The following is a 12,630-nucleotide window of genomic DNA, read 5'->3' as shown; positions in this document are numbered from 1 at the left end:
ATAGTACAGTAAGAAGAAACATCTCAGTCTGTTTATTTTTCCAAAAAGAAATTTGTAAATTATAACAGGAGCCACCAAGCTGTTCATATATTTGATCTGGTAATTCTATTTGAGAGAATTTATGTCAAGGAAACAACCTGAAAGAAAAAAAAAAGTCCAAATATATTTTCATAATAATGTAAATGGTAATCAGTTACATTATTATGATAAATAAGATAAATTCTTAGCATCCCAAATACTTCCAGTGGAGAACTATAATGTGATCTGTACTAAACATCCTAAAGGTATTAAAAACGTAAAGGATGTATATAATGTTATTTCATGGAAATATGTACATTTAAAACAACATAAGATGGAAATCACACATGGATTACAATTGTATTAAACAGTTGTGGGTATATTAAGAATAATTGGAAGAGAATTCAGAATACTGTCCATGGGGAGTTTATTAGCTTTTTCCCCTAAAAATTCTTTTTTTTTTTTTTTTGAGATAAAGTCTCCCTCTGTCACCCAGTCTGAAGTGCAGTGGCATGATCTCACCTCACTACAACTTCTGCCTCCCGCATTCAACCGATTCTTGTTCCTCAGCCTCCCAACTAGCTAGGATTAGAGGTGCGTGCCACCACATCCAGCTAACTTTTGTATTTTTAGTAGAGATGAAATTTCACCAAGTTGGCCAGGTTGGTCTAGGACTCCTGATATCAACTGATCCGCCTGCCTCGGCCTCCCAAAATGCTGACATTACAGGCATGAGCCACCGCACCTGGCAAAAATTTCTTTATTTAAAAAAAAAAACACCCTCTTATGAAAATAAGAAGAAACGGCAACTAACACTTCAACACATAAAAGGTATTCTTGCTAGACTTAAAAAGACAGCACAGAAGCAGTTGCCTGCATGCTGGAATTTGTCCATCTGTCCTCAGCTCAGCTTCTCCAGGTCCTAAGTATGACATCAGGCTCTGAGGCTCCATCACCTCCTCATAGACCACCCTGAGGTCCTTTATTGAGACCAAGCATGCATCTCAATTTTGTGTTTCTGGTTGTTGTGCACCCCGTGTTTCCCATTAGAGATGGCCACCCTCCAGGCCTGAGGCCAACTGCCTGCCTGCAACACTACCAAGGTGTCTCTTCTGTGTTCTGCCACAGGAGCTTCCTCCCAGCACCTTCAGGTGGAGCTGCAATGGGATTATATCCAGGTATTCACCCCGTTACTAAAATTCATCCCTTTAAATCTCAATGGCTTTTCATTTTCAAGGATCCCTATCAAGAAATAAACACTTTTGAAAGCTGTACCCTGTTAAAGCCAGTGTTTATGATATCCTGGCTGGGTCTGTCATTCCTTGCGTAAAGGGAGCATAGGAATAACAGAAATGGCAGCCTTTTATTGACACTCATTCTTTGGCACTTTTTTTCTTTCTTTTTGAGACAGTCTCACTCTGTCTCTCAGGCTGGAGTGCAGTGGCACCAGCTTGGCTCACTGCAACATCCGCCTCCCAGGTTCAAGCAATTCTCATGCCTCAACCTCCCAAGTAGCTGGGACTATGGGCAAGTGCCACCACCCCAGTTAATTTTTGTTATTTTTAGTAGAGATGGGGTTTCACCATGTTGGACAAGCTGGTCTTGAACTCCTGGTCTCAAGTTGTCTGCCCACCTTGGCCTCCCAAAGTGCTGGGATTACAGGCATGAGCCACAACACCCAGCCTGTCTGGTACTTTCTATGCATCAAACTTCACAACAACCTTGCAGGAAAGCATTATGGTTTCTCTTTACAGATCAGAGAGGTTAAACAATTTGCCCAAGGTCACACAGCTGGTATATGGCAAATTTAAACTTCAAGCCCTGGCGCATCTGACTCAAAACTAGGGACCTTTCAACCACCTCTCACTGTGCACCCTGTGTAGCCTCAGGGAAAGCACAGGGTTGAGAGTTAGAAGCCTAGCTGTGTGACCTTGAGCAAGACTCTTCAATTCTCTGGGCTGAGGAAATGAGCAAAAGGGCCCCCAAAGGCCTTCCTTTCCCATTTCACCCGAGACTACTGCTAGACTGTCACAGATCCACATATGGCACAATTCTAGGCAGTTGGCTGTGTCCACAGCCCCCGCCAGAGGGTCAGTAGCAGCACCCCGGCCCCTTCCCTTGGGTGCTGCATACCCTCTGACCAGGGGGCTGAGTCCACGGCCCCCATGAGAGGGTCAGTAGCAGCACCCCGGCCCCCCCTGGCTGCTACGAACCCTCTGGCTACGTATTAAAGGTGGCCAAGTATCAAGGGTGGCCACCATATAGTCAAATCTTCCCCAGCTCTCACATGAAGAAAGAAGCACAGGACTCCTTACACACATGGAAAGAAAATCCTTTCTGATACACAGCTCTCAGGTAGCAATTTCAAGCTCTGTAATAAAAACACTTTTCCATATGATGTGTGGAAAGTGTGGGAATGTTACTGGTTGTCACCATGGGCCAGGATTAGCAGTAAGGAGGTTCTCTTGGGACAGAGTTAGGGGAGCTCTGAATTTGTGGAAAGGGATGGAAAGATGAAATACATTCAGACATAGTTTTCACATTCAGGGCTAAATAATACCATCCTGGGCTCTGTCACCAAAGAAAATACACTGAATGCAAATGAGAGGAATCATTACATTTGCAATAAAAGCCCCCTGAAAAGGTGAGGCAATAAGGCATAAATTGTTCTTTTCCAAGGAACAATCACTAGGTGCAACATTCCTGTGTCATACACAGATATATAACCACTCCTCTTGAAAATACAAGACTATACTTTCCTAAGTGTCTTAGTGGGCACATTAGGTAAAATAAAATCCAACCTCAATCAAGCAGAAAGTCATTTAAAGTTCAACTTCCACCCATTGGTTATTGATGCTGAACTCCAGTCTTCCTCTGCCTCTCATGTATCCACATTTCCCAGAGCTATTTTCCTTCCTGAGTGTCTGCAGCCAGCACTGGGCTAGACTCCACACTCCCTGGGAGACTGTCAGGTCACTTGGCACCTACAGGAGCTGCCAAGTTCAAGGGAGGGCACATGGAGAAGGCCTGCAACAAACCTGGCGGCAGCCCTGAAGACTGGGTGCTCTCTGTTCTTCTTCCCAAACAGTGCCAGTGTGGGACTGTATGTGCTGGTGAGATAGGCCATCCCAAGCGTTAGTGCCAGGAGTAGGCATGGGCCTCTGTGTAAACTAGAGTCTCTTTCTGCAGCTACACTCTCACCAGTGGGTCAAAAATTAGTGTGCAGTGGTCTTAAAAGCTCTTACGGCTTTTTTCCCCCCAAAACTCTAAGCATTTTAAAAGGCTTTTATGGGAAGGATCTGTTAAGTTCCAAAAGTTCAGATCACAGGCAGAGTATAAATGTTTGATACCTGTATGCCACTATATCTGCACTGCCCTTTGCTTCTACTTCAGTTACGGTGAAAACATGGTGAGACAGAATCCTAAACAGACTCTGCTGAGCTGCAGGGGTGCTAACTGACGCTATTAATAGAAGAGATTTGAGGAATTCTCTTTGATACAAACTACTTTGTTAGAATTGACCTTTAAAATTCAAATCAAAGCACTGAAACTTTTCAGTCATAATAGTCCATGTTTTATGTTGTTTCTTTCCAGACAAATTACTAGTCCAGCAAATCAACATGCCTCATTGCAGAGACTCAGAGAAGCAGGGATGGGGGATGTGGCACACGTCACTTTTGTTTTGTTTGTAAGGTCCCCATCCAAGTGATTGATTCTGAAGTGCAGAAACGAGCGTCCTAGTCACTGAGGTTCACAGCCAACAGCTTTTGTGTTTTCTATTTTTGGTTTAGCATTTCTGGGTTGTGGAGGTCAGTTAATTAGAGAAGATTCTGCCAGCAGGGTCAATATACATAAAGTGAGTGGAGCCTAACTCTGGGCTTAGAAAGCTTGCAGGGAGGGGGATCTTTTAATCATTCCACAAATGTTTACTAAGTGCCTACTATATGCCAGGCACTCTGCTAGATGCTGCAGATGGAGTGGTGAGCGAAGCCCTTGCCCTCGTAGAACACATATTTCCAAAGGAAAGAAAGGAATGAATAGCTGTATATTACAGCACATATTACACAAACTCAGATCATGAAAATATGAAGAAAATAAAGCAGAATGTGGAGGCAGAGAGTGAGGCAGGGTGAGGGAGCTGTCAGTTTAGGACGGGGGGCAGCAAAGCTTTCTGAGAGGTGATGAGATTGAGCAGAGAACTCAATAAAGGGAAGCTCTGGGAGGAAAGCTTCCAAGGCAGAGGCAGGCAGAGAGAAACAGCAAGTAAAGGGCCCCAAGGCAGCTGTGAGCCCACCAGTGAATCAAGAAAAGGCGCCCCTTCTGAGCAGACAGCCCAGACCTGGGCCAACTGTGGCCAGCAGAGCCTGGTTTGTCTATCAGCCTCCCTCTGCCCCCTCAGCTGGGCTGCTGTATAGGGGACAGCCTGTGCACAACCACAGGAAGCCTCTCCTAGTGGCATATGCTTGGGAGTGAGAGGGGCAGCAGGAAGGCTGGTGGAGAGGAGAGAGGACAGAATGAGGGAGAGTGGTAATTAGCAATGTCAGTCTTTAAAAAGCCTTTTCTTATCTGAACTAACCACTTCCAGCCATGCAGGACAGAATTCAAAGGCAGCTCCTTCACTGGGCTCTCCCTCCATTTCCCATTAGGAGGACAGCTCTCTGCCATCAACTATGAGGCTGAAGTAGAATTTTAAAACCACATCAGCACTAATGATGACAACATTCCAATTTGGAAACTTACGACTGGCTATTTCCATGCCTGTCTCACACATAAATTTTCTCCTCCTTCCCCCTTCGTATCCCTTAATTTATAGTATCTGTAACCATGCTGGTCTCTCCTGATGCAGACATTCTGTGCAGCCAAGTCAAAAGAGCCCAGCATGTGTGTAAAAACGCAGATTTTTTAAAAAAATTACCAAAAAAACCCAAGTAAAACAGATTTTCCTCACCCCTTTCTCCATTCCTAATCCCTTTCTTTATAAGAGATGAAAATTTTCATTCTCTACTTTATTGAATTGTTTAAAATGTTTTATAAATCTATTGCTGACAGTTACTCTGAAAGTAATTGTTCAATTCCTTGATATTTGGATTTTCTTTTTCTTTTTGTCAGACAGGGTCTCACTCCATCGCTCAGGCCAGAGTGCAGTGGCACAATCGTGGCTCACTGCAGCCTCTGGAGCAATCGTGGCTCACTGCAGCCTCTGGAGCAATCGTGGCTCACTGCAGCCTCTGGAGCAATCGTGGCTCACTGCAGTCTCTGGAGCAACTGTGGCTCATTGCAGCCTCTGGAACAATCGTGGCTCACTGCAGCCTTGACCTCCAGGCTCCAGTGTTCCTCCCACCTCAGCCTCCTATACAGCTGGGACTACAGATGTGTGACACCACACCTGGCTTTTAAATTTTTTCTGCAGACAGGGTGATCTACAATTATGCTGCCCAGGCTTGCTGTGTTCCCACTTCAGCCTCCCAAAGTGTTGGGATTATAGGCTTGAGCCACCACACCTAGCCCGAAAATTGTTTTGATAATTTGAGAAAACACAGTGTTGTGTGGTGTTGTGTTCACATCTATCAGACCTGGGTAAGGCTGTGTCCCTCTAAGTGGTTAGTATAAAAGAGTTTAAAGACGACAGATATAAGGTATGTACACTGCTGGCACACCTGTTAGAAATGTTAAGTGAAGATTTCCACTGCACTCAGGAGCTGGGAATATGGAATGGAATTGTAGCCCATAGAGTTGTTTCATTCCCATTTTCCTTCCCTCCCCACACATACCCAATTAAACAAGGTTGGTATAATCAGGAAGCTTCCAAAATGCAAGAGTGGCCATTCCATTCTCCAGCAGCCAAACCTATGTGTCAATTACAAGTAAGTGAGCGTAAGCATTGTTACTGTAAAGGAAAAACCAGAGAATGTGAGAGGCAAGCCAAGGGGCAGGAAAACAAATTACCCAGGACTGATGGTTCTCCCAAAGATGAACAAGTGTGGTTGACTCGTGACTCTCAGTGCTACGTGGTTTGCTTGCCAGAGGGTGCTTTACCCTCACCCCAGCCCTGACACCTAAGGCACTAAGGTCAGGGATGGGGTGCAAGTGTCTATCTATCTAGCACGTTACTTAAAAGTAAAAACATCAAAAGCTTAATAGTGTTTAGTGCAGTGTTAAAATGTTCCTAGTTTTAAATGGCTGCCCCAAATACACAATCACAAAATGCTTGCATTTAAGCATTGTGGATCCATTTCCCTGCAACTGAGAACAGGAGTGAATCTGACTTACCTTTGTTATGCTCCAATTCACTTCTCTGCTCTTCCGCGCCCTGAGCTTCTAGTATCAGCTTTGGACATAACTGGTGTTAATTATTGCTTGTTAAATAAAAAACTGGGTTGGTTGTAGTGATGTGATCCCAGCTACTAGGGAGACTGAAGCAGGAGAATTGCTTGAGCATGGGAGGCAGAGGTTGCAGTGAATCAAGATGGGGATAGAGTGGAACTCCACCTCAAAAAAAAAAAAAAAAAAAAGCAAAAAAGATGGAGACTGTCTCCTGAATGCTCACTATAGATTTACTCAATAATTCCTACCTGGTACTAGGAAGTATCTCCAGAGAGGGAGTTAAATGTGTATGAGAATCGGGCAACTAGAGTTGAGATTGAGGTTGGTGGAGAGAAAGACGGAGGTTGGAGGAGCAAGGCAGGGACCAAGAATGAAATAATACTAATGCATTTAGACCACAGAATTCTCAGAACGCAGGTACAAAGGACTCAAGCCATGCCAATGGGTGCCCATGAGAGTAAGTATGTTCCTAGAAAAAAATGCTCCTTGTTAACTGGATAGAAATGACAAGTGCACTAAGAAGACTCGTTGGCAACCCCAAAGTCTAGTGGTTTTCACATGAAAGGGGCGTATGATTAATGTGAGGTTACTGAATATTCTTAAAACATTAATATATATAGGATATGATACCCTTCAATTAATTTAGTGATTGGCACCTAATCAAGTTCATAAATATTTTCAACAGACATATTGAATCTCAACAAAAAGGAAAATCATTACATTAAAAAACTAAAGAGAATGAGCAGCAAGTGAGTTTAACTGAGAGCCAAACGGAGCCCAGTAACTGAGATGCCATCTCCTTGGTGTTAAGTAGGCAATGATATCATAGTAGAATGTTTTCCTTTCTGTATTAATCAATTACTGGAATCAATATCATTGTGCTAAGTGCAAGGATCATCTAGGAAATCACAGAATCTTCTATTTGCCTCTTTGCACTGATCTAGGGTTTGACAAGCCCCTGGCGATTCACAACTATTATTTGTTTGGAGGAAGATGTTCTTTTAATAAATGTGCCTAATCAATGTCCAGCCATCACATTCCACACGTACTGTACACATGCCTAATTTGGCATCACTATTTTTCGGGACTTTATCTAACCAGATCCAATTGGTTCAACTTAATAGCACTTATGGCTGAGCTTAGGCCAAGATGCAACAGGGTGTTTTTCTTATCAGTTATGTTCATTTAATTATTTACCAAGTTTTCTAACAACAATGAAAAAATCTGCAGATAGAAGGGGAGGCTGTGTAACACATTGAGTCTCTTGAGGTGGTCATGGCTGGCTACACAACAGCTTCTCAGGAGGCAGTACCCTATAAAGAAAAGAGTAAGAAGTTTGGAATGAATAAAATTTGGTTCCAGTTCTGCCACCCAAGCTACTTAACTTCTTGGAACCTCTGTGTTTTTTGGCTGAAAATGGAGTTAGTGCATTCGCCTTTCAAAGAATGTTCTAAGAATTAGAGATAATATATGTAAAGCCCCTATCACAATACCTGAATATAATACATGATCAATAAACCAAAACAATTATCATCAATGGGAAGAGAGTTGGATTAGATGGCTTTAAGGATTAACTGGCAATGCTACTCTAAGATTCTAGGACTCTAAGTTCTAACCTTTTAAAAGCTTACAGTACCGAAAAGATTTCGCAGCCACAATGTGTTAAGTGCTTACTATATGCAAAGTGCTTTGCTTCAAGAAGAATTGCTGATATAAATAATGGGGAGAAGGAACTCAGTAATCTATCTCAAACACTTGTGTGTTTCTCAAGTTAAATGGAAGCTATCCAAAAGGCTCTACCAAAAGCAAGCAACGGTCTATGATAAAATTAGTTTCCTCCCCAAAAGGTAATGCTGAATTAGGTTCAATACAGTAAGTTAATACAAGGCTTTTGCAGGAAGATGATATAGGCTCCAGACAGGAAACAGGAAGGGCAGACCTGAGAAAAACAGAACAGAGACTACCATCCGAGGTCAAGGAAGCTGTGGAAGGGGCTGAAGGCCTGGGCACTTGGGCAGGTCTGGTCAGAGGTTGGGGACTGTTGGCTTACAGATGGTGACCCCAAACATACTTTCCAGACACCTGAGTGGCAGGAAGGGGCACCCCTCTTGGATCTGGGAGAGGGGATGGAAGCAGGCTGGCCAAACAAGAGCAATGCAGTATCGAGCAGAGGTCAGCAAAGTTTACGTGACACATTCTTATCAGGTGAAGTGTTTTGGTTCTCCCTCATGTCCAAACATATTATTTATACATTATCCTCATGGACTTCCTATTAGTGTATCATAAAACCTTCAGAGAGTATGCCCATGGAAAAGGACGACATCTATTTAAGCAGAAGTTGTAGTATTTTATTCTTCCCCTTCATTAGTCTTCTTGTGCAGCCACTCTAGAGACCCCAGGAAGAAAACAGGTGAATTTTTTGAGGGAAGGAAGTGTGGCATTGTCATTCCCTTCATAAAACCTTGAAAGACCAAAAAAACCCACCACCCCACCCCAAACAAAAAGCATCCTCAACATGTTTCCCTTAGCTTTTCTTCAAAAGAGATGCCTGTTGGCTGGGTGTGGTGGCTCTCACCTGAAATCCCAGCACTCTGGAAGGCCAACATGGGCAGATCACCTGAGATCAGGAGTTCGAGACCAGCCTGGCCAACATGGTGAAACGCCATCTCTACTGAAAATATAAGAATTGGCTGGGCATGGTGGTGCACAGCTATAATCCCAGCTATTAGGGAGGCTGAGGCAGGAGAATTGCTTGAACTCAGGGGCCGAAGGTTGCAGTGGGCCGAGATCATGCCACTGCACTCCAGCCTGGGTGACAGAGTGAGACTCCCTCTCTAAATAATTAAATAAAGAGAAATACTTGTTACCCAGTCAGTAGCAGGCAGGAACAGTGCCAGATAACTCAGTCCCCCGCTGCTCTCTCCCAGCCCTCTAACTGCTTTCTGATTGTATTTGTCACCAGAGGTTGCTACAGTTACACCTGATGCCATAAGATTTTCCACAATTAGAAAGCTCAGACTCTGTGATTTGGTAGTGACTATATCTGACCTGTTAGATCATGGCTGTTTTCCATTTGGGGAAAAGGGAAGCACTTTGTTTAAACTATATTTATATATAGGCTCCAGTCAGGAAACAGGAAGAACAGACCTGGGAAAAACAGCTACAGAACAGAGACCACCATCCTAGGTCAAGGAAGCTGTGCAAGGGGCTGAAGTCCCGAACTCCTGACCTCAAGTGATCCGGCTGCCTCAGCCTCCCAGCATGCTGGGATTATAGGTGTGAGCCACGGTGCCTGGCCTAAACTTTATATTCTGAGGAGAGGGACTGAACCCTGCAGGATTCTCTTAATAAAGAGTCTTGGATACAATTAAGCACTAGGTCCACGGTGTTTTTTTCTTTTCTTTTCTTTTTTCTTTTTCTTTTCCTTTCTTTATTTTTCTTTCTCTCTCCTTCCTTTTCTTTCTCTCCTTTCCTTTCTTTCTTTTATCGGTTGTTCTCTGGCTAAAAATTAGACTAGAAAAAAAATATTTCCTCTAAAAACTGGCATGTTATTAGCAAATAACACAGCATATTTTTCTGCTGGTTTTACAGATAGCTAATTGCTCTTACTAAACATCAAATCTGCTGTGGAATTTTTACATAAACTTCATTTTATTCCCGTAGAAAAAAACACACGTGTAGTTGGTTATAAGAACACCAGATTGAAAGAAGCATTCATCCAGTTTGCTCCAGTTCATACATATGACGGCATTTTGCAGCCAGGACCCCTCAATACCTGAATGTACAGAGCCTCCACCTGAATGAACTACCTACCAACACCACATTTGTGGTCTTGATTTAATTTCAACTGATAGAACTAGCTGGCTTTTGCCTCTAAATGCCAGCAATGGCTTTCCAATGTTACCTGGTGATTCTTGTCTGTCAAAAACTTTGTAGTCAGTCCTGGTTACCTTAGAGGTGCCTTATCTCCCAATGCACTTTCAAGGAATGGCAGCCTGCCCACTGCTTCTGTTTAGCCAAGCCCAGAGGATGTGAGCATGGCTCCCACTGATGAGACAGTTTGCTGGAGTTAAAACAAACTGCAAACTCAGCCTGTGTAGGATTTAGGGGACACATTTTTATGTCTCAATTTTAAAAGTAAGAGAAATTCTCAGAGCAGGAGGAAAAAAAAAGAGAAATTAATTCTATAGATTGGTAGCAATTAAAGAAAAGCCATATTGCCATTTTGCTTTATAAGTTAAGTCAGTTTTGCTGTTTCCTTAGTTCCTTTTTACTTAACTTTGTCAAGGTATAGCAAAGACAGCTGTCTGGGCTCTGCACCAGTGAACCTTCATGAACACCACTCACTCCATGGCATCAACTGGTTTTGTGCCTCAAGCAGGGTAGGGGATGTAAGAGAAAGGAGAAAGGCAGATATCACAAAGACTTTTTGAAAGACTTAAGATGACAAATTTTTTTTGACTTTATAAAATACTGATTTTTTAAAAAAACATATTTTATTGGAGTCAATCTCACCATTCTTAGTTATAAAGATAAATGTTATTTTCTCTAACTCTACTTTTTGCATACTCACTTACAGTCAGTTCCATTGTTTCGCTTGAAGTGAACTTTCATTTTTCTAGATTACATAAATGAGCTGTTATGCAACTAAGAGGGTGGTAAATATAAGAATTATTTTTTACACATTACAATTCTGGTTGTTTGTGGAGTAACAAAGGGAGCATGAAAAAAAAAATGTTCTGGCCTGCCCTGGATTCAAGTTTATCATCACTACACTTGATTTAAATGCCTAAATTTAATCCCTTTTACATACAGGCATGGGTCCTTAGTCCAGATGTGAAAGAAAAAAAAAAAAAAAAAAAAAAAAAAAAAAAAAAAAAAAAAAAAAAAAAACTAAAATAAGATACTGGCTCAATAACTACAACGAAACCTGACTTCTTAAAAATTCACTAGGCAGGAATGTGTGGTAGTACAGAAAGGGAAGACTAAAGCGCACCTTTGATCTAATTGTGTAAGAGTTTGCTAAATCAGTTATTACTGGAAAATATACTTGCAAGAGAAAGCTGCAACTTCTAGAGACTGTTTCTAGTATCCTTAAGTAACTGTAGACATTATAATACTGAATGATATCCTAGTTATAAATAATTCTTATCCATAACTTAAATCCATCTTGAGGCTCTACTAAGTAAATCTTCCCTAACCTACTTAGAGGATGTACAGTAGTGATGAAAGTAGCCTTTCATTTTTAAAATGAAAATGAAATGTATTTTAAGTGAAAATGGAAGCCTTTCTCTAAATCAGAAACTACCAGTATCCTTAGAGCAAAGCAGGTTGTTGGATATTCTGGTTTAATACTTGAAATGTGGAAGCAACTCACTTGGGTTCAAATCCCCCTTCTACCATGTTCTTTAGAGTCATGGTGCTTTTCACTTCGTCTGTATAATGGAGAAAATAATTCCTAAAAGATTGTAAAAATGTAAGGCACTTAGAACACTTCACGGCCCTTAAAAGTTAGCTCTTGTTATATATACTACAAGTCAGAAGTGCAACTTACACTCAGTCACATCCCCAGGATCCCACTGAGAGAAACTTCTGTGACATGGTGAACATTTTAGAACACACACATTTTTAAGCCCGTTTCTTTAAGGCTCAAGAGCATATTTTCACACTGCAGTGCATCACAACCGTTTTGATTCTTCAACTGTTCATTTCTTCTGGCCTCTAACCACCCAACCTAGCCTGCCAGGTACTTCTGATTAATTATACATAAGATTAATCCAAGCCACCCCCTCCCTGTTTCTACTAACGGGACTTCATTCGCTTCCGTTCCTGCTAGAATGCACCCCCTACCTCAAGTGTCCCCTCATCAATGCCCTTTATGATCAGCCTTTGACTTTGGAACCCCTTCATACATTCCTCAGATCGATAGAGGTTTTCCGAGTTATCATCTGAGATTTTTCATTAAATTGTGGAGTTTGAGCAGCCAGTCCTGAGCTGTTGGACTCGGTTCCAGATAGGATTCCCAGTTACAGACACGAGAACAAGAAGATGGGTTAGCTGCGGCTCGAAGGACTGGTGAGCCCGCCCACAGGCCAGCCTGGGGAGGGTTCGTTCGGACAGGACAAGGGCGAGGGAAATGGGAGGATGGTGACGCACCTGAGTGCGTCCCACCGACGAAAGGATACCAACTAAGGCTTCGTGTAGTGCGTAGAGAGGCGCGCGCGCGCGCACACACACACACACACACACACACACACACACACACACGCAAAGACGAGAAAGGGAGAG

This window comes from Cebus imitator, unplaced genomic scaffold (assembly GCF_001604975.1).
Source record: "Cebus imitator isolate Cc_AM_T3 unplaced genomic scaffold, Cebus_imitator-1.0 Scaffold30, whole genome shotgun sequence".
Taxonomy (NCBI): domain Eukaryota; kingdom Metazoa; phylum Chordata; class Mammalia; order Primates; family Cebidae; genus Cebus; species Cebus imitator.
This window is presented reverse-complemented; position numbering follows the sequence as displayed.